The 24,158-nt window shown below is 43.6% G+C and overlaps 1 long non-coding RNA gene across 1 annotated transcript in view; it reads left to right on the plus strand.

The window, feature by feature from the left end:
- LOC141131436 (uncharacterized) overlaps positions 1–24,158 on the plus strand; it is a 48,809-nt gene that overhangs the window by 3,314 nt on the left and 21,337 nt on the right. Inside the window, exon 3 of the long non-coding RNA XR_012242771.1 lies at positions 15,632–15,738. This is a non-coding gene — a long non-coding RNA (uncharacterized lncRNA). The remainder of the gene's footprint in view (positions 1–15,631; positions 15,739–24,158) is intronic.

Here is a 24,158-nt window from a genome sequence, read left to right on the forward strand (position 1 = left end):
ATCTAGCCAGAGGCCGCAAACCCGGAAGGAAGACACAGGGAAGATAGAAGCCTTGTCAGCGGGGACAGCGCACTGCTGGAGGGCTTTGTTTTAAGGTAAGTCTCTCATATAGTGCTAGTATGTGATGCATACTAGCACATTATGCATTTGTCCTACAGGGGAAAGTCTTTTTGTTTTTGTAGCTGTTTACTACTGCTTTAAAGGATTAGTTTACCTTTACCAAAGAACTGTGTATGCAGATAAGGGGCGTCTATAGATAAAAACAAACTATGCAGCTCTGTCTAGAGCTGAATAATGCCCTTGCTAAAGGTGTAGGCCTTTATGATGTACAGTACTGTGCTAGAGTTTTAGGTTGGTGTGAAGAAATGCTGCAAAATAAGATTGCTTTCAAAAACACACATATATATATATATATATATATATATATATATATATATATATAAAACATTTTTTTTTATCAATTTGGAAAATGCAAAGTGAGCGAACAGAAGAGAAATCCAAATCAAATCAATATTTGGTGTGACCAGTCTTTGCCTTCTAGGTACACTTACACACAGTTTTTGAAGGAACTCAGCAGGTAGGTTGTTCCAAACATCTTGGAGAACTAACCACAGATCTTCTGTAGATGTAGGCTGCCTCAAATCCTTCTCTCTCTTCATGTAATCCCAGACAGACTCCATGATGTAGAGATCAGGGCTCTGTGGGAGCCAAACCATCACTTCCAGCACTCCTTGTTCTTCTTTACACTGAAGATCTTTCTTAATGACATGCAGTGGTGTATTTAGGTTTTGTGCTGCCCTAGGCCTGACTAAGCTCGTGCACCTCCTAATTTAAATATGACCAACCCCTTCTCATCAAGGCCACACCCCTTCCTTTTTAAGATCTGCCCTGTCATCTGTGTCTCATCAGTGCCCATCAATGCAGCCTATCAGTGCCCATCAATGCAGCCCATTAGGGCCCATCTGTGCAGCATCCTCAGTGCAGCTTATCAGTGCCGCCTCATCAGTGGCCCATCAAAGCAGCCTCACCAGTGCCCATCAGTGCAGCCTCACAAGTGCCCTTCAATGCAGCCTCACCAGTGCCGCCTCACCAGTGCCCATCAATGCAGCTTCACCAGTACCCATCAATGCAGCCTATCAGTGCCCATCAATACAGCCTATTAGGGCCCATCAGTGCAGCATCCTCAGTGCAGCTTATCAGTGCCGCCTCATCAGTGCCCATCAAAGCAGCCTCACCAGTGCCCATCAATGCAGCCTCACCAGTGCCCATCAGTGCAGCCTCACCAGTGTCCATCAGCACAGCCTCAACAGTGCCCATTAATGCAGCCTCACCAGTGCCCATCAATGCAGCCTGATCAGTGCCCCTCAATGCAGCCTCATCAGTGCCATCAGTGCAGCCTCACCAGTGCCCATCAATGCAGCCTCACCAGTGCCATGTAAATGTTCTACATAGTAAAGTCACCGCAGAACATCTCAGCATTAATATGGGAAATAGACCATGAAAAATTATAGATGGTAGATCTGTAGCTAAGCACACATCCCATTTTCCAGCAGTGATGGAAATCTAAAGCAGAGTGCTATATGTAACAATTGCTGTCACAATAGTTCTCACCAAATGACAGGCGTTCCTCTGCCCTGCAGATGCCTGAACAGTTCCCTGAACTGTACAATAAACACAGACAGCTGCAGCATGGCACTCACCCTTAGCATCACTCTGAGCTCCGGACACCATAGAGACCCAGGAGGAGAACAGCACACTGGCTGCACAATGAGAATTGCTGACTGTTTGATGGGAAGTTTCAGGCCTGGGGGTTCCCCTCGTCCTCCTCTCTCCTACTACACCCGAGCTGGGAGGAAGTTAGGATGCAGCGGACAGTAGGCGGAGCATTAGGCTCCGCCTCCGCCTGTTGCATGATGTGCGGCCGGTCTGGCCACTTTATGGGGCGCCAGTCCCTGCCAAGTAAGCCCCATAACACTGGCGCTACAGCAAGCTGCCGGGGACTGGGAGGCGGACCTGGGAGGAGGCTTTTTTGGAAGGGGGGAGGCGGCTGGGCCTTGTCGGTCTAGGTCAAAACACAGCGCTGATGACATGTACTCATGTATTTGCAAATGGGTGCAAACGAAACCCCTGTTTTTAACATGAATTGTTAGACAGGACAGTTGGGTTTATTGCAGGCTGGTTGGTAAGTTGAGCTGGAAATTTTTCTTTGTTTTTGTTTGACATGCTTCTTGCTGTTTAGGCCAGTTATAGCTTAGGGTAGTTGCTGCTTGTTTGTACTCCTGGAAGTTATGGTTTGGCCCCTACAGATCCCTGATCTCAACATCATGGAGTCTGTCTGGCAATACATGAAGAGACAGAAGGATATGAAGCAGCCTACATGCACAGATGATCTGTGGTTAGTTCTCCAAGATGTTTGAAACAACCTACCTGCCGAGTTCCTTTAAAAATTGTGTGCAAGTGTACCTAGAAGGCAAAGACTGGTCACACCAAATCTTGATTTGATTTGGATTTCTCTTCTGGTTATTTACTTTCCATTTTGTTAATTGATAAAAATAAACAATTAAAATGTCTATTTCTGAAAGTATTCTTAATTTACAGCATTTTTTCACACCTGCCTAAAACTTTTGCACAGTACCATACCTCTTGAAGCCTGACTGAAATACTCCCAGGACTTTGCTAAGTGAAGTCTAGTCAATACTGATACTTCATGAGTGACATTGTGGCACTTCCTGTCAGTACTAAGAAGCTCTGTCCAGCCTTGCCTTGCAGAAGTAGATCACTGATCACTGCTTCTACTAGAAAAAATGTGAAGCAAAAAAAATTATATATATATATATATATATATATATATATATATATATATATATATATATACACGGTATATATAGTGTGTGTGTGTGGGCCTTTTTTTGCTTCAGACATTAGGTGCAAATTATTCCCCCGCCCTCTCCAGGGTCCCTGTTGTCTGCCTTCCTTACCCACCTCCCAGCACCACCCCTTTTTTTATAGAATATGGAACCAAGTATATTTTTGTGGTGCTTTTTAAGTATTATGTATGGAAATAAAAATAAATTGGCCCTAGTATGTGTATGAATGAATGTGAGTTAGGGGTTTTAGATTGTAAGCTCATTGAGGGCAGGGACTGATGTGAATGTACAATATATACGTGTAAAGTGCTGTCTAAATTTAGAGCGATTTATCAGTACGTGTACTAAAATAAATAAATAAATGCAATAAAATGCACAACACACAAGAAAAAAGAACATACTTTACCAAAGTAGTCCTAGAAGCACTTCCAGATTAATCTCAGATGCACTCCCCCCAGCAACATTACTGGACCCACCTGCAGCAACAATATATGCCTTCAGCAAAAATAGTGGACTCCCCTCCAGCAGCAATAGATCCCTCCAGTAAGATTAGATCCTCCCAGCAGCAATAGAACACCCACTGGCAATAATAGACCACCCAGGAACAATATACCACCTAGCAACAATAGTGGACCAAATGTATAATCTTGTAATAAACACCATTGGGGGACAGTACACCTCCACCACATAGTGCGTGCTTACCAGAAGGCAAGCTCTTATGAGCCTGCGGCTAAAAACCCAGCCAAGGCCTCTGTCCGGAGAAGTGTTGATATAGCAATTCACAGATATTTGGTGAGAAAAATCTTGAGCTAGGCACCAGGCGTCCAGGGAGGCTCGATCATCAACCAGTCAAGGGAGTAGGTCAAGCGTTACCCAAAAATGTAAACAGACTCACCATAGTGTAAAAACGTACTAAATAAGGTTTATTAAAACTAAAAATTTCACTTACAGGAATGCAGAGTAAAATCATCAAGAAAAACAGCCGGCCGGCTTGCGAACACCCGTCCATGGCGTTACAGCGCGATGACGTCAGCACGTCTAAGGGACGTGCTGTAAGAAGAAGTGGCACTACACTTGTCTTTCTGGTGACCTGTGTCTTTAAACACCACCACAATGCTGTTCTCCTGCAATCATTCAACTGGTCAGATAGGTTGAATACTTGTTTCCTTGAACAAACACAGCGGTTCATCCTCCTGGATTGTACACCCTGTAGTGATGTTCACTCAGGTAGGAGTAACCACTGTGTATGGTAGTGTACCAGGTATGCACACACCTGGAAGTGTGGAACACATGCAGTGGCCGGTGTTCTGCCGAGAAAGTTCCGCTCGGCGGATAAGGACCCCCCTGTACTGCGCAGGCGCAACGCTTGCACAGTACAAGGCGGTGGAAATAGCCGAAGCTGAATAGGTGTAAATCAGCTGTACACGGCGCCTGTAACAGGGCCCCTCGCGGGCTCGCTTCGCTCGCCGCGCTTCGGGCACGGCCTCCCTTCGCTCTGCACTTTTTTATTCTACCTCTAGGTCCACTTGGATGGTGGGGCTTGAACCTGGACTCAGGGCGCAGGCGCCGTGTACAGCTGATTGAAGGTTTTCAGCTTCGGCTATCTTCGGCGGCTCCTTAGTCGTTCGTACTGCGCAAGCGCTGCGCCTGCGCAGTACAAGGGGGTCCTTATCCACCGGGGGAACTTTCTCGGCAAGACACCGGGTAGCAGCTTCTTTGCTGCATTTAAAGACACAAGCCATTGGAATAGTAAGTTTAGTTCCCTCTTCTTTTTACATGTATTTCTTTTTGCTTTTTTTTTTATTATAATTCCTTTATTTATGTGTTGATTGTGCAGAGATAAGGCAAACAGGTTACAAATCTTTTTTTTTGTTGTTGCTTTTTTGGCTCTATAATTGATATGGTCACTTTAACACCAATATGATGACTACCTAGGAGGTTTAGGTGTAAAGGGTGGAAGTAAGTTAATTCCTTGGGATCATCACGCTGTATGGTGTGTGCCTGGAGAGACAAGGGGTGGATTTCTGTTTCATTGAAGGTGCTGATCCCATGTGGGTTAGGAGACACTGTCTGGAGGAGAACAAAAAAGTTGTGGCACCCCAAAAGACCCATGGGGGAATTAGCTCTGAGAGTAAGCACCAGCCATCCTCGGGAAATTGGGTGTGTTCCACTAATAGGATATGTAATTTTGGGGTCCTTAGGGGTCTAGCCAGTCTCACTTGTGGACGCGTGAGGTGTGCAACCCCTTTTTCATTAATATGACATGTTCTTTGGATTGCAAAGAAAGACAAGAGTACACAGCCAAAAGTTGTGCTATTGCTTAACATGGCTATTATCATTTTAATTTAGGCACAGGCTGACTTTAAAATATAGCTCAACCCAAAGGGAGAAACAGTTAGAATGGCTACTCGATTTTTATTTCTGTCTGGAAGATTTTGCCTCATCGCCTTTCCATGTGGAAATAAAGGGAGCAGTTATCACTGGGACAAGAAGCCATAGACAGCAATAAAACAATCGCCAGAAGCTATACACCTTTCTCCATCTACCAAGAATATACTTTTGTCTGTGTCCCCGTTGGATAGATTGTCCTTCAGTTCCTGTCCTAATAGGAATGTAGGGGAAATCTTCCAACCTCATACAGTGCACAGACATGTAGACAGTGGGTGCTGTAGTGATAACACCATTGTGTACAAATCCAGAGATTAGTGAACTTCACCTGCATACCAAGGTGCCTAAATAAGAGCTTTTAACCCTATTGCTGACAGATGCATTATTGTGTTTTTTTTGCACACATATTTAAAAAAATAGTTTTAGGCCTGAAGAAACCCTCAAAACATAATATATTTTCTAAAACCAGCACTGTAGAGAATAAAATACTGGTAGTTCCAATTTTTTATGTGACACAATATTACTGCAAAAGTCTAGGAAACTGTCAAAGTTTCGGTAAAAAAAAGTTTATTTTAGGGCACAGAAATGCAATAAATTACTCACTTTTTTGTTCAAATATAAAATATGAGGTTGCACCATGTAAATAGATACGCAACATGTCAAACCTTAAATTTGCCTTCAAAATTTTTTCGGGGGGGGTTATATGCTTGGATGTAACTTTCTACAATTAAAAAAAATTTTTTTTTTTTAACTTTTTTTTCATCACCTAGGGGACAAAAAGTCCCCTAGGTGATGATTATTTGGTGACAGGTTCTCTTTAATGAGACATACAAAGACTGAAAGACCCTGGATGTCTCCCTTGTGCTCCACAGAACATAGGGCAGAGCAGATAACATTGTATTACATTATTTCCTGGCCATAATGGCAGAAGAAACTGACAGGGGGACCCGGTAGTGACGTGGAGGACTTTAACGGGATGGGTAATATGCTAGATGCAATGGAAAACAACATCACTCTGAAAGCATACCCATCCACAGCAGCGTTGTAGGGCTTTCCAGCAAAGACCTGTCAAAAAGTGACAGAGATAAGACCTGTAAGTTGCACCATATTGCCCAAATTATCATAGCAACAACTACAATATGGTGATGATCTTTATATCTGATTAGAGCTATGATAAAGCCTGCTCTTTCTGAATGTTACAGAGCCCATTTATACTTGCAGTTGAGGGGAGGAAGATAACAACAGAAGGTTAAGGCTTGTTTTTACCATACCCTTTAGGCTGCAATCACACCTGAGCATGTCAAAGTTGCGCATTTCTACCGTGTTTTTACCATGATTTTGCCGCAATTTTGTACAGGTCAAGCGGTCACCAGTGTAAAAAGCAGAAAAACGCCTGTAATCTGCCTCAAAGAAGATCATGTACTTTTATGAGCTTCAGGCGTTTTTCATGCGTTTTGCTTCAGGTGACAAAACATTTAGATGTGAACAAGTGCCATTGAAATGAATGGGAATTTGCTTGTTGGGCATTTTACAAACGCTTTACGAGCTGAGAACGCTCAGGTGTGAATGCAGTCTTAAGCTGCAAAGAAAGCCAGATCTGATGTACACATGCTGCAAGCATGTCAAATCATTATACCCTCTGACGCATTCGTTTGGTACCACATCCAATTCCAAATCATTCAAGTGAATAAATCCATACCGCAACTACCCTACAACCACATATAATGCACACAGTTGAGTCGCAGTGGTGCAACATTACAGACAGGGCATCCAAGGTTGAAAAAGGCAGTGAGAAGATGACATATCTCCTCCTCACCACCTGTCAAACGTCTCTGAAAAGTGATCCATCACAGATTGTTTTTTAAAGATGCGGCAATGTTAGCCACGCAACTAAACATTGCCTTAGTAAAGGTTCCTTAAAGTGTCACTAAACGCACATCCTAAAAAACTATCAATAAATGGTGCATTACATGCTGTTCATACTCACTCATCCCTATGAGATTCATTTTCTGTATTCTGCAAAAAAATTCAGCTAGGGATTTTGCAGCTGTAGTGGCAACTCTTCACATGCTCAGTTTTCAGTGAGTTTCTATGCTGAGCATTTCCTCCCTATCACATCTGAGCAGCCCATGTGACTATAGAGTCACACATGTGGGCATATACACAGTGGTAAATGATAGCCCACTCCCTCCCTCCTCCTCCATGCCCACTAACCAGCTAAACACAATGGGGCTAGGATTTTACATGTAGATTAGTGGAGGCTTCACTTCCCTCTTATTCTAAGACATAGGCTGGAGGGACGTGACACAGCCTGTGACTGACAGAAATCTGCCCACACCATGTTATTGCCAATAAATAATAACAATTTGATTTCTACTATATATTTGTATGACAATTTAAAACAGCTTATTGATATTATTTATTTATTTTTACTCTGTATTCCAAAGGCTGTTTTATTTATTTTGAACATGTGACCAGCAGCAGAGGACTGGAAGCTCTTCCATCCTGCTTATGTTTCCCTGCAGACAGGCTGGTAAAGATCTGGGTCATGTGACAGCTGTATATCGATTATGAAAAATGTACTTAGATTTTTTTTGGTTTTATTTAATAATTACGGTGCCATCGTCCATATACAGAATAAGAGGGACAATGTAAATTAAACTGTGTGTTTAGTATCACTTTAAGCTTTTTTTGTCAAATATTTAATTGATCAAGCATTAGATGAGAACAGGTAGTCAGGTTTTGCTGGAGGGCAGTAAGACACCTGACAGATATTTGCAGTTTCCTTCCTTGGCATCCCAGTTACCAGATTGCTAATCCACATGATTAGAGAGGCACTCCCACTCCTTCTATTATAAACAATGCTGACATAGCAAGTAGGACTAATATGACTTACCTCTGGGATGATATATCCGACGGTCCCCGCAAGGCCCTCTCCACACCTCTCTGACACTTCTCCAAAGTCTGCAATCCTGATGTGGCCATCTTCACCGATGAGGATGTTCTCTGGCTTTATATCTCTGTAGATAGAAATGCATTATCTTTAATATTTTTATTCACGTCAAGGCAGTCCTTTTAGATGCATTCAAGCAAGTATGTTGATGCAGATTATGTTACAGGTTAACAGGCATTGCAAAATAGCAGCTTGTATATTTGACATTGTATATTTACAGGAGGCCAGTACACCACAACAGACCTAAAATTCGATGTGCGCCATTTTTCACGACAGGGCTTAGCAATGTATGCTAGTGCATTACCCCACACTGTGGTGTGCTGCAATGCATTGGTGTTGGAGGAACATTGCCTTGAACATTAATTGGTAATGCATTAATGTGTGTATGCGCCTTTACAATGAATTTCATGTCCATGTTGCAGTATGTGTCCATTAACATACCATTAAAGGGGTTGTAAAGTCAGAAGGTTTTTTATCTCAATGCATTCTTTGCATTAAGATAAAAGCCCTCTGTGTGCATCAGCTGCCACAGCACCCCCTAATACTTACCTGAACCCCATCTCGATCCAGCGATGTCCACGAGTGCCTCGGCCATCCTGGACTCTCCCTCCTGATTGGCTGAGACCCAGCAGTGGCGCCATTGGCTTCTGCTGCTGTTAATCAAAGTCAGTTAGCCAATGAGGAGAGAGGGAGGCGGGGCCAAACCACGGCTCCTTGTCTGAATGGATACACAGAGCGGTGTCTCAGCTCCGGCACCCCCATAGCAAACTGCTCGCTGTGGTGGCACTCAACAGGAGGGAGGGGCCAGGAGCGCTTAAGAGGGACCCGAGAAGAGGGGGATCTGGGCTTCCCTGTGCAAAACCACTGCACAGAGCAGGTAAGTATAACATGTTGGTTATTTTTATAGAAAAAAAAAGATTTTAATATCACTTTAAGCTTTGACAGAAAAAAAAACCTGAAAGCGAATTGGTTTCTATGTAGACCTGCATCAGATTTTGCACTCTCCAGTTTTAGTAAATCAACCCCTTTGTGTCACAAGTTAACATGCATCGCATTAGTGCAGCCCATTCATTTCTATGGGCTGCCTAACACATTAAAACATACCAAAAAAGGTTTTCATAATGCAGCGCACCATAACCCATGGAAGTGCACTTCCATCTGTTGTGTGCTGCAACACACATGCATTGGCAAGGTGCACTAGGGTGCCATTAAAAATGCAGTGCAGTGCACCAACACGCATAATGCACATTTCTACTTTTTTAGATAATATGCGCATTCCGGCAGCACATAAGTGACAACACAGCCTTAATTTTGACACGGCAGACTTATTTACATTGCCTACAAACAATTCAGTTTGTTTTAGGCAATGTTTTATAATCACAAGATTTACAAACCACTTTGTAGCTGGAGGACCCGTTGCATTGGATATAAATGTAATTAATTGTTTAGGTGGTCCTCACACAGCGTAAATCTTATTGATTAAAACCTAACTCCATGTTTAATGTCCCTTTATATGGGCCAAGCTGGTCCATACAAACTCCTTACTACAGTAACAGAAGTGCTTGCTGGGTGCAATATATTAGCTGTATGTATGTGGCCTCAGCTACAGACATTATACAGCGCCTCAGCAACATACAGTATACAGTGCCTCAGCAACATACCGTATACAGCACCTCAGCTACAGACAGTATACAGCGCCTAAGCTATATACACTATACAGCACCTCAGCTACATACATTAAACAGCACCTCAGCTACATACAGTATACAGCGCTTCAGCTACATACAGTATATCAGTGCCTCAGCCTCAGCTACAAACAGTATACAGTGCCTCAGCCCCAGCTACATACAGTATACAGCACCTCAGCTACAGACAGTATACAGCGCCTCAGCTACATACAGTATACAGCACCTCAGCTACATACATTATACAGCACCTTAGCACCATACAGTATACAGCGCTTCAGCTACATACAGTATACAGCACCTCAGCCTCAGCTACATACAGTATACAGCACCTCAGCCTCAGCTACATACAGTATACAGCACCTCAGCCTCAGCTACATACAGTAAACAGCACCTCAGCCTCAGCTACATACAGTATACAGCGCTTCAGCTACATACAGTATACTGCACCTCAGCCTCAGCTACATACAGTATACAGCGCCTCAGCCTCAGCTACATACAGTATACAGCGCTTCAGCTACATACAGTATACTGCACCTCAGCCTCAGCTACATACAGTATACAGCGCCTCAGCCTCAGCTACATACAGTATACAGAGACTCAGCTATATACAGTATACAGAGACTCAGCTACATACAGTATACAGCACCTCAGCCTCAGCTACGTATAGTATACAGAGCCTCAGCTTCAGCTATATACAGTATACAGCGCCTCAGCTACATACAGTATACAGTGCCTTAGCCTCATCTACATACAGTATACAGCGCTTCAGCTACATACAGTATACAGCGCCTCAGCTTCAGCTACATACAGTATAGAGCGCCTCAACTACATACATATACAGCGCCTCAGCTACATACAGTATACAATGCCTCAGCCTCAGCTACATACAGTATACAGCGCCTCAGCTACATACAGTATACAGCACCTCAGCCTCAGCTACATACAATATACAGCACCTCAACTACATACAGTATACAGTGCATCAGCCTCAACTACATACAGTATACAGCGCCTCAGCCTCAGCTACATCCCAAAACAAAATTGAGTCAGACTGAGCGCTGCTTAACCATTAATAGGAAGCTTTTGATTCTATGAATGAATGCAAAGCTTCCTCTGGTTGGCTGAGGTGAAGATTGTGACATCATCCGCCTGCCTCTCTGTCTCACCCAGTCAGAGCAAGCTTTGTATTCATTCATAAAATACAAAATTTCCCATGCATACCTTAGCAGCATTCAGATTATATTTCCATATGTATAACTGTGTTTCAGGAGGGGGAAGGGAAGTTCTCATTCGACTGCCAGAACATTATGCTGTATACTGTATGTAGCTGAGACTATATACAGTTAATACAGTGCACCTGTTAGTGCAGTAAAGAGTTTGTTTGAGCCAACTTGTCCTAGTGGGACATTAAACGTGGAGTTGGACTTTAACCCCTAGGCACCTAGCGCAAGCAAATATGCTGCCTCTTGGCGGCCAGGCCTTAGCGCTGAGGGGCCACATATTTGTGTGCATTAATACTGATAGAGCTGTGCCGAGAGCAAGCACCCTGCGTTCTCCCGCCACAGTGACCAGCGACTCACGAAAAGCTCCCAATCGTTTCTTACGATTGGGAGTTGTCCGATCATGTGACCGCCGTGCCAACCAATCAAGACAGTCACATGGTCACAAGCCCTACCCCGCCTCCCAAAATGCCAAACCCCCTAAAGGGCCGACGGGAGTCTGCACAAAAGGGTTAAACAGATCAAATCTAAAGTAAGAGCTATTTGTGGACAGCACTAGAATAAAAAACATTGACTTACCGATGGATGAAGCCTTTTTTGTGGAGTTGCTGAAGCCCAATGATGATTTCTGCTGCGTAGAATCTATTGAAGGAGAAACAAAAAATTATTTGTGTTGCAATATAGAAGTAAAGAGAATTTATCTTTATATGTATGTAGCACGCTGGTGTTTAGGCAGAGTTGCTAGTAAATTTAGTTTGCCAGGCGGTAGTTGCCCTGGTTGGATTCACTGATTCCTCTCTAATTAAGGACTTTCTGCACCTTCTCTCTTCTGTTGCTAGGTGGCATTATGCTGGTGACATTAGATAGACAAGGGCTTAGCAAGGTCAGGTTATGAATGGATAGGGTGTCTCAGCCAATTGGTGGGGGTTTCTTTATCCCTTGTCCTGCTGGGAGAGCCTATTTATTTGAGTGGAGGCAGGTGATCGCTGTTCTGTGCCACCTGGACGGCTGTCTGGGTGGATATGTGTTATACTGCCCTGGGCTGCTAGGCCGTAAGCCTGAGGCCTATCCCGGGAACATCTGGCTGCTAGGCTATCTGAGAGCCTACCCAGAAGCAGGAGAAGCAGCCCAGGGTTGGGACTGCAGGATTGGAGTCCAACCGAGAGTAACGGTTCAGCCGGACGGGAAACCAGTTGTGGTCGGAGGTAGAGGGGAAGCTGTTGCCACTAAGGGACCATCCACCTTGTTACCAGAGACTACTGTGAGTAAGCTGAAGCCAGTACCAGAGCAGTCTTCTCACCAGCCGGGGAAGGTGAAGAAGTGGGAAAACTTCAGCAAGTGCCAAGCCAGGGACCCAGTGGGACAGCAGAGGTGACACTTGTAGAGCATCAGTGAGTGCCAAGCCAGGGACCTAGCGGGTCAGCAGGGGTGACGCTTGAAAAGTATCTGTGAGTGCCAACCCAGGGACCCAGCAGGGAAGCGGGGGTGATGCTTGAGGAAGAGTAATGGAAGTGGAAGAGCTCAGGGGATCCAGTGGCAATTGGGTCTAAGTGTCTAATGAGAGACTGGGAGCTCAATGAAGACCTACAGTGAGAGACTGTAGCATGTGTGGAGAACTGTTCTGTGTTACCAATAGTTAAATACAACTACCATTAGTGACTGTTCTAAGATTTGTTGCCATAGGAGACAGCGGTCCTACCTATACAGAAGCGGTGTCCGGCTGGGGGCCTTCCATTGTATAGCTGTCTAGCTATAGAAGACTGGCAATTATCATTGCATCTACTTAGGGGTATCCTGGCCCTAGCCCTCTCTCCCACAGTTATTGTGCAAGAGACAATACATCTCTTTGCATTCAAAAAGTGTCTGGCACCCATCACTTCAACTTGTACTACACCCTCAGCTCTCCCTGACTCTGGAGGTCACCATTAGGCCTCTAGAAGTCCGGGACCTCGCTACATGTATTTTCAGATATACCCTTAATGTTCATAGTTCACAATCAGATCCATTTTCAAAGCTGCTCTATTCAAAAACACACGGGGTGCTGAAGAGGTATTTAGTATTTTAGAAAATGGATCATGGAGCATCTGAAAATTATTCCTAATTGTGACTGCAGGGCTAGTTTTGTTGGTTGTTGTGTTCTCAATTGTCTGTGTAGCCGTAAACTACCCCACTTCAGTTCTAGGACTGTATGTTCTTTTTGAATTGTGGTGTCCTACAAGTGAAGTATTTGTTTCTATGTGATAATTTAGCACAATGGGAGTCAGAGTTGCTTTCATTTATAATTACAGTTCCTACCTGATGTTTTCGATGTCTAGGCGTTCACGTTTTTCCAGATGCATCTGAAGATCTCCTCCAGGGGCGTACTCCATCACGATCCAACAATACTTCTGAAAAAGGAAAATGTGGAGGATACGGTCATCTGATATTTATTTATCAATAATATTGTGTTCTACAATAATCTAAGTCCTATGTAGTTTACAGAAGCTAATACATTATGAATTCTCCTTTAGACTGACATAGTTCTGGGTACCATTGATGGTGTTAATGTATCTTAATTTTGTGGATAAATAGCTTCTGCAATATACAAATTACTAGATAAAGGACATATTAGCTTTGCATTCATTTGGAAATTTACCAATTTTTTCTGTCCTTTTTCACCAGTCCATGAGGTCAGGGAACCTGTTATCACTACTTGACCCTTAATAAGTGTAAAATTGATGCGCTTTAAAATGTGAAAATAATTATGGTAGGAAATAGCTTAAATAAATGAATAATGCATATATACATAAATAAATTATATAAATAATTATGGTGCTAATACATGTATTTATAAACCCCAAAATTAATCCGCAAACTAGTGATGTGACGGTGAATAAAAGTTATATAACACTCTGAGCATAAAATTATCCAAGCGGAGATAAATATCTGAATGCCTTTAATATACCGGGAGTATGTGAGTGTATCTCTTGTCCCTGTTTGCTTGTGTACTATCTCAGAAGTTTACTGCACAATGATATATCTTTTTGCTTGTCTTGCATAAATCTTTACCCTGAGAACAGAATCACCGGCAACATTAAGGCTGAAGTGGGATGCAAGAAAAACTAAATATCCTGAAACAAACGGTTTAACCCAGTGAATCAATCAATTGGATTAAGGGAAGGAATTGTTTAATTACTTCTATTTCTCCTACATATTTATCTCCGCTTGGATAATTTTATGCTCAGAGTGTTATTATAACTTTTATTCACCGTCACATCACTAGTTTGCGGATTAATTTTGGGGTTTATAAATACATGTATTAGCACCATAATTATTTATATAATTTATTTATGTATATATGCATTATTCATTTATTTAAGCTATTTCCTACCATAATTATTTTCACATTTTAAAGCGCATCAATTTTACACTTATTATTTTGCTTTTGGTTATCTGATCACCTTGTATTGATAGCAGCTTTAAATTTATTGATCTAATCTTAGCACGTATTTTATCATTATAATTTTTAAGCACATTTATTTTTATATCATCAATATTTATCCACATCAGCGCTTGGTTTTTATACTCATTATTACTACTTGACCCTTGACCCTCTTGTCTACCATCGATCATTCTGTACTGAATGGGGGAAAGTTGTACTTTTGTTTTTCTGCCATTTTTATTCTGTAATCATCTAAGTCACATATATCAAACACAAGGCTGGCGGGACAAATCTGGCCTGCCAGGCCTTGTCATGTGGCCACAGCCAGTTTTGCAGCTGAAATGTGAGGGAACTCCATTCCACCACCTCTGGCTCTCACCCTCCATTCTTTCTCCACACTGTCACTTGAAAACACAGAAGACTTCTGTGTTTACAAGGAACAGCTTTGAACTCAGTGGCTCCTGGATCTAACAGATCCCTGCATGCACTCAGGGCAGGGAATGGCATGGACAGATCCCCAGAGTCTGAGAGAGAGAACAATCTTTTTGTAAGGTGAGGCAGAGCCATCCACACAGGGAGGTACTATAGCAGAAAACACGGGTAGTAGAGCTGCCTACACAGGGAAGTACTGAAGCTGGGCCAGATTTGGAGAGAGTAAACATGCCAGGAGCTTTGGGGGGGTTGGAGTTGCATACTAATCCCTGCACTCTATACACAGCATACTTCTGAACTATGCACTCTGTCCGTAGTCTACTCCTGAGCTCTGCACTCTGTACTTAGCGCACCTCTAAGCCCTGCACTCTGTACATAGCTCACCCTTGAACTGTGTCTGCGCTTTGTACATAGCACACCCCTGAACCCAGTATGTAGAGTAATCCTGAACTCTGCACGTAGCACACTCCTGAACTCTACACTATGTACATATCACAACCTAGATACAACTGGCCCTTTGAGAGCAACCATACTGCTGATGCAATCCGTGATGAAATTGAATCCCTGATCTAGGTGATACATTAATTTGGGAAGAGGAACTCAACTAGACCCTTGTTTTTATAATTTAAAGCAATATTAAAGACTGTATTTTTTCTCTTTAGTTAAAATCTGGCTATGGCCCCCACTGTTGTCAGTGTCTCCTGTGATAAAAGGAAGAGGGAGCAGCGGTTCTGCAGACAGGACAGTGCTGGTTCAGTGGAGGAGTCAGGTAAGTGTTTGGGGAGGGGCACAACAAGTAGTGGGATTTTTTTTACCTTAACGCAGGAAATGCATTAAGTTAAAAAAACATTTTTCTGTCTGATATCTACCATACAATTAGATGATCAGTTTGAGGAGTAAGAATTGTAGTCACACCTTTCTTTGCCGGATGATGTGGCTTTGAATAAGAAAAGGACACCCAACGACCTTCTCAAGAACCCTCTTTCCCATGTCCACTTGGTGCTCTTCACATTTAGCCATCTTGATGCGTTTGAGGGCCATTTTCTGCTTGATTGTTCGGTCTTTTACCAGATACACCTGCATTTGACAGAGAGAAACAGATATTATACAATCTGAAATATAAGTAGACAATTGCCTATGCTATGGTTATGTAGATGATGATACATGAAGGTGAATAGAGATGTTACTATATTAGGGGTATGATTAGGAGTAGGAGTAGATGGTACTATAGTAGGGATATGATTATTTCCTTGTAATAATAACAGTGATATATGGGTGGTATACTTACCTAAATACAGATTCCAAATATGATAACCTTTTACATATATTTTTTGCTATTGAACAGGGTCTCCAAACTGTGGCCCAGGGGCCAGATGTGGCCCTTTGCTAGCTTTTATCTGGCCCTTAGGCCAATATTCCTCCCACTGGACACCAATAGTCGGGCATAATTCCCACCACTGTCACCAACAATGAGGCACCTTTCCTCCCATTGACACCAATGATGGGGCACTATTCCTCCTACTGGACACCAACACTGGGGCAAAATTCCTGCCACAGACACCAACAATGGGACACTGATACCAATGATGGGACACTATTCCACCCACTGCTACAAAGCACTATTGCTCTCACTGGATACCAACACTGGCGCATAATTGCTGTCACTGATTCCGATGATGAGGCACTATTAATCCCACTGACACCAACACTCTGGCATAATTCCTACTATGGACACGGTCTATCTATTCCTCTTCCATTGCTAATACCATTAGGCGTGCACTTTTTGTAGCCTGCAGACTGATTGCCCTAAAGTGGACCTCTGCCCATCCGCTGACTTTATTTGACTGGTTTTTAGATCTTAATAGGATTATTTTATATGAGAAACATACATACTTTCTAAGGAATTCTACGAGGAAGTTTGACGCTACTTGGTCAAAATGGCTTGAGTCTATGTCCTCGGCATCGGTATAAACTAATCTGTATTATGAATATTGTTATATTAGATATTGGGCTGCATCTGGCCATTTTAATATATGTATTTCCAGGTAATAATATACGCTTCTTTTCAGTGAAAAACTGTATTTTGTGGCCACATCTGGTTTAAGAGCCCTTTCACACTGACAGCGTGGCCACGTTAGCAGTAAAGCGCCGCTAATTTTAGCGGCGCTTTACCGTCGTTTAAGAGGTGCTTTTCGCCCGCTAGCGGGGAGCTTTTAACCCCCGTTACCAGCCAAATAAAGGGTGAAAGCACCGCTGCTGAGGCGCTGTGCAGGCACTTCGGTAGCGCTGCCCATTGATTTCAATGGGCAGAAGAGCTTTAGGAGCGGTGTATACACCGCTCCTAAAGCGCTCCAAAGATGCTGCTTGCAGAACTTTTTTTTAACGTTCTGCCAGCACACCGCTCTGGGACTGCAGGTGAGGCATTTTTCAGGTACTTTACAGGCGCTATTTTTAGCGATAAGGTCGCCTGAAAAACGCCTCCAGGGTGAATGGGGTCTTAGTAAGCAGTAAAGGTTCTCTTTACTTTTCCCTTTTCAATGCTCCAAGAAATAGGGTGGGTGTGTGTGGCGCTTTTTTTTTGCTGTTTTTCTTTTCTATGTAGTTTTCGTTTTGTTTTATGTGATTTTGTTTGAATAATTTGTTTGTATTGTTTTAAAATCTGATTTAACCACTTCAGCCCCACAGGATTTTGCTGCCTTAATGATCGGAGCACTTTTTACAATTTGGCAATAAGCGTATATTTATTGGTTTGCGCAAAACTTATAGCGTCTACAAACTAGGGTACATTTTCTGGAATTTACGCAGCTTTTAGTTTATGACTGCCTATCTCATTTCTTGAGGTGCTAAAATAAAAGGCAGTACAAACCCCCCAAATGACACCATTTTGGAAAGTAGACACACCAAGGAAATTGCTGAGAGGCATGTTGAGCCCATTGAATATTTTATTTTTTTGTCACAAGTGATTGAAAAATGACAAAAAAAAATACACAAAGTTGTCACTAAATGATATATTGCTCACATGTGCCATGGTTATATGTGGAATTACACCCCAAAATACATTCAGCTGCTTCTCCTGAGTATGGGGATACCTCATGTGTGGGACTTTTTGGGAGCCTAGCCATGTACAGGACCCCAAAAACCAAGCACCGCCTTCAGGATTTCTAATGCCGTGTACACACAGGCGGACTTTTCAACCGGACTGGTCTGACGGAACGAATCCGTTCAACAATCCGACCGTGTGTAGGCTTCATCGGACCTTCAGCTGACTTTTTCTGTCGAAAATCAGACAGACTTTAGATTTGGAACATGTTTCAAATCTTTCCAACGGACTTGGGTCCGGTCAAAATAACGTTCGTCTGTATGCTAGTCCGACGGACAAAAAAAGATGCAAGGGCAGTTATTGGCTACTGGCTATGAACTTCCTTATTCTGGTCCCTCCGTACGTCATCACGTTCATACCAACAGACTTTAGTCCGTTTGTGTGTGGGCAAGTCCAGTCGTCCGAAAGTCTGTCGAAAGTCTGTCGGAAAGATCGTCGGACGTTTGATGCTGAAAAGTCCGCCCGTGTGTACACGGCATAAGGGTGTAAATTTTTTATTTCAATCCTCACTACCTATCACAGTTTCGAAGGCCATAAAATGCCAAGATAGCGCAAAACCCCCCCAAATGACCCAATTTTGGAAAGTAGACACCCCAAGCTATTTGCTGATAGGCATGTTGAGTCCATGGAATATTTTATATTTTGCCACAAGTTGCAGGAAAATTACAATTTTTTTTTTTTGCACAAAGTTGTCGCTAAATGATATATTGTTCAAACATGGCATGGTTATATGTGGAATTACACCTAAAAATTAATTCTGCTGCTTCTCCTGAGTACAGGGATACCACACGTGTGGAACTTTTTGGCAGTCTAACTGCGTACAGGACCCCAAAAACCAAATGAAATGCCCAGATAGCACAAAACCCCTCAAATGACCTCATTTTGGAAAGTAGACACCCCAAGCTATCTGCTGAGAGGCATGTTGAGTATTTTGCAGATCTCACTTTTTGTAACAAAGTTTTAAAAATTGAAAAAAGAAAAAAAAAATACATTTTTCCTTTCTTTCTTCATTTTCAAAAATAAATGAGATCTGCAAAATACTCACCATGCCTCTTAGCAAATACCTTAGGGTGTCTACTTTCCAAAATGGGGTAATTTGGGGGGGTTTGTGCTATCTGGACATTTCAGAGCCTCTGTAACTGTGATAGGTAGTGAGGAGTAAAATCATAATTTTACGCCTTTAGAAAGCCTGAAGGTGGTGCTTGGTTTTTGGGGTCCTGTACGCAGCTAGACTCCCAAAAAGTCTCACAGATGTGGTATCCCCGTACACAGGAAAAGCAACAGCAGCAATATTTTTGGAATTTTTATTTTAAATATTTTTGTGTGTTTTTTTTTTCACTTTGATAAAAACTTTAAAAAATCTGTAAACTGAACGTTGCAGATTAGGGTCTCTCAAAATGTGATGGCCATCACATCTTTCGAGACCCTGTGTACGTGTGCCTACGACTGTGTGGTGCTGTACCCCTACGCTAATACACTAGTGTGTGGTAGCGTTTGAAACAGTCACCGATGCAGAGACCAGGTTGGTCAGGACAGGAGGGACAATAAAAGCGTGTGTCATGCCTAAATCCACGTTTTCTGCAGACACGACATCTTCTTTGGGGTGTTCTTTGGGTAGGGGTACCAGGGAGGACATAAGGAAAATGCCTCTCATGCAGCCGGCTCACTGCATTTGCACTGGGAAGGTGGGCCAAAGCACCGTCTGGAAACAGAAGATCTCTTCCTGGAATTTAAGGAAGGATCCTGTCCATCCTGAAGCTTTGTATAGCACAAAAGCTTTCAGCAGAGCCAATTGAAATAAATATACAGACACTTTTTTGTACCAGCGTCTGGCCTTACGGGCAATTAGGTACGGCGCCAACAACTGGTCGTGGAGGTCCATCCTTCCCATATTAAGTTTGTATTCGTAGACACAGAGAGGTTTCTCCACAACACCAGTTGGCATAGGAATTTGGACCATCGTGTCTGCGTGAAGCGAGGACAGAACGAAAACATTCCGTGAATCCCTCCACTTCACTGCTAACAAATTATTACACTTCAAGCAGGCTCTCTCCCCCGTCTAAGTCGGGATTCTACAAGCCATTGGGGGAAGCCCCGGCGATTAGATCGCACGGTGCCACATGCTCAAATTCCATAATCTAAAAGGTGACTAAAAAGTGGCACGCTTGTGTAATAATTGCCTACGTACAAGTGGTACCCCTTTCCGAATAAGGGTGACACCAAGTCCCAAACAATCTTACCAGCGCTCCCTATGTAGTCTGGTCAGTTCTCCGGCTCTACGTGACTATCTTTTCTTTTTAAACCATAAAACTATATGTATAGCCTGTTGCCCTGTCACAAAGCTTATACATCTTGACCCCATATCTGGCACGCTTGCTGTGAAGATACTGTTTGATAGACAAGCGGCCAGAAAACATAATCAGGGACTCGTCAACGCAGACAACTTGATCGTGAGTAAACAAGGCTGCAAACTGTTGGTTGAAGTGATTTACGAGGGGCCAAATTTTGTAGAGCCAATCAAATCCAGGGTCACTCCGAGGACAACAGGGTTCATTGTCGCTGAAGTGCATGAACCGCAAGATCTGCTCCTATCGTGTCCTGGTCATGGAGGCAGAGAACACAGGCATATGGTGAATTTGGTCAGTGGACCAATATAACCGCAAATCACTCTTTTTAGTTATGCACATGAGGAGATATAGGCCCAGGAAGGTCTTAAATTCGGAAACCGTAATTGGTTTCCAATATCTGGCAAGGGTCAGCTGGGGATTAGCGGCGATGAATTGACCAGCATACAAATTGCTTTGGTCCACAATAGATCTATAGAGATCTTCAGTGAAAAACAGCGAATAAAAATCAAGTGACGTAAAATCAACTGTTTCCACCTGAATTCTGGGTTGGCCAGTGAATAGGGTTAGTACGGGAGCTGCAGAAGTGGTGGGTTCCCAATTAGGATTGGCGAATGCAGCAGGAAGGGCACTATGGGCTCGAAGGGCCTGTGTTTGCCTTCTTCTTGGTGGCAGCGGGACACTACTCATGCTTGCCACCTCACCAGCTTGAACTGCACTTATGGGACTCGCCACGTCACCAAGTGTTACTGCAGTGCTGGATGTATGACCAGGATGTACCTGGATGTACCAGAAGGATGAGCGGCGCTAGTACTGGCTCTCTGCTCCATACGAGGGACCTGCGGTTCTTGCACCTCAACGACAGCAGAAGAACGGGGTCTGGTACGCCTGACCTTGGCAGGGAGCACAACTCCGTTGTCAGAGCTATCTGTCCGGGTGCCGCTATCGGCAGGGGGTTAAACCTTTATTTATTTATTAAAATACGGCGGGTGCCCTGACGCTATAAAAAATAAACTAGCTAAACTGCATCACCCGTGACACTTATACTGTGATCACTGGTGTCAGGGGGTGATCAAGGGGTTAAACCTTTGTTGGGGGGGTCCCTAGACCTATCTGGGCCTAAGACTAATTACCCTAACGCTGATTGTTGTCACTAATGACACCAGTACAGCGATCAAAAAAAATCTGAATGCTGTACTGGGTGACACAGTGACAGGTGGTGAAGGGGTTAACTGGGGGAGTGATTGGGGGGTGGCAAGTGTACCTACGTGGACTGGTGTCAGTGTAGTGTTGGTGCACTTACTTTTAGATGTTCTCTCTCCTCGGTCTGGAACGGAAAACACCGACATGAGGAGAGATGACATCACTTCCCCTGTCAGTGTTTACAGTTACACAGACAGGGGAAGGATCTCATTCGCCAGGACCGCTCACCAGGTCCAGGCCAGATTTTATTGGCCTGGGCCTGGAGATTGATCGGTTCTAGATCGAGTCCGATCGCTCGCGCGATGTATAGCTATGAGGCTTCACGCAGCCGGACCAACCTGCCGCAGTATAACTGCGGCGGCTGGTCCGGAACTGGTTAAAAAAAAGACACCAATGATGGGGCACTATTCCTCCTACAGGACAACAACACTGGGGCAACTTCCTGCCACAGGCACCAACAATTGGGCACTGATACCAATGATAGGACACTATTCCTCCCACTGCTGCAAAACACTGCTACAAAACACTATTGCTCTCACTGGATACCAACAATACCTCCTTCTCCCAATTTTCTTAGAAGCTTGAACTTCTCCTTGAGGGGCATTTGCTGTCCCTGGTCCTGAGGTCTGTCCACCAGAGCGACATTGTCTCCTGTTGAATTGAAGTGAAATACTGAGTTATACCATTGAACTATATGAATGCTATTATGATATGTTACTTTTTGTTTTATATTGTAGCAATAACTCTCGGTGGAGCTGCTAATTTAAGCGGGTCTGTTACCTTCACTCTCCTTCCCTCTGTTTCACCGGCACCGGGTCTAGGGTTCCGTTGAGTTTACCCCTGGACGACACACGCACCAACACTTGAGTACGTTTTCAATGCTTTATTAAACAATTTGCTTAGGAAGTAGCAGGAAAGAGGTGGAAAGGAAACTGCAGAAGAAACTCAAATATCTTCTTGTAGGGTCTTTGATAAATGTCCTGGTAGAATTTTGGATATTACGATAGGATGCGCTCCCCTCGTGGGACACACTCCTTGCTCGCCTGGATAGGCCTCTCTCACTTGCCTAGCAGCCAGTACGCAGCACGAACAAAAGTCTCTGCCACAGACTTGGTTGGGACAAACCCGTACGATCCTCTGCCGCAGGATGTATTGTTTTTTTTTCTGCAATGAATGTCAGTCACAGTGCCTGAACCTTTAAGCCAACCCGGCAACACTATGCTGTATAGTTACTTTCGGCTACGTCCTCCAACCGAGTCACCAGGCCCCTCTCCAGACCAGCACGTTGCGTGATCCTTCCATGATGGGTCCTCCTCTGGGATCTCCTCGGTTGTCCAGCTTCTTAACACGGGATAGTGAGCTCAGGACCATTCCTCGGCTGCTGTGGTAGGCCCCAGACAAGCTTCTGGGCCCACCCCTGCGCCGCAGCGATGAGGGCCTCCGGAACGGAGGATAACGAGATAGCTCTCTAACGCATACCTGTCGGCCAGGAGGGCCAGAAGGTGGCTGTAAAACGAACCCCAAAAATGGCGTCTGTCCCATAAATACCCTCGCCCAGAATGCAACTCGGAGGACCCCCTCCACCGAGTTGTCTCCGGGACAGAAGAGCATCCATACGCTTCGACACGTTGCCTTTTCAACACTAACCAGTGGTAACAGCGACACCCACCGGTCAGTATGGAAACACACACAACGTCAGCCAAGCTGGAACAGAGGCAGACTCAACCTTCCTAACGAACAATTTACTAAATTTACCTAACATGCGGTAGATCACAAATCTACCAGCGCTACATACTCCCCCCACTACAGTAGACGTTGTCCCCAACGTCTGTCCAAAAACAGTGACAGTAACTCCCAAGCCTGGGAGTAAGTATTTGAGTTTCTCATAACTTGTATAGACAAAGAAAGAGAAAGAGACAGTTTAAAGATATTATAAGACTTACATCTATAAAACATTATGTTCGCATCCGCAAACAAAACCATCCTATGTCTGTACATAACCTCACTATCTAACTAGCTGAAAAGCCACCCAGCTTGATAGCAGATCCAATAGTCCCTGAAAAGGAAAACATATTTAAACGCACACATATATCATACACAACATTAGGAGCAAAGCCTCATTTAAAAATGAGACTCTCTTCCCATAATCTATACCAAATATAATTTTTAGGAGTCCATCCCTATATAAAATTCTTTTTATATCCTCACATGAAAGAAATCCGGCTAGCAAAAAGAAGTCCTTGGATTTAAAACACTGAACAGAACATGTAGATCTTGACCACGCAGATCTCTTTACCCTGACACTAACTAGCTAAGTAACTTCAAAGTTCTTTTGTCCATAGTTACCAATAAAACCGGGGATCTGGCAAGGTCAGTATCTTTCCCGTTTTATCCACAGTGGTAATGAAATATACAACATTGTCCTTTCCGGGCCTGCAAATGACCACTTTGTCAGCATAGATGTGCCGACCGAAGTTCCAATGTACAAAGCATCCGTTAAAACGTTCATCCATCTTAACAGAACATCCAGTCTTTCTGAAG

The sequence above is a fragment of the Aquarana catesbeiana genome, linkage group LG03 (assembly GCF_042186555.1).
Source record: "Aquarana catesbeiana isolate 2022-GZ linkage group LG03, ASM4218655v1, whole genome shotgun sequence".
NCBI classification, from domain to species: domain Eukaryota; kingdom Metazoa; phylum Chordata; class Amphibia; order Anura; family Ranidae; genus Aquarana; species Aquarana catesbeiana.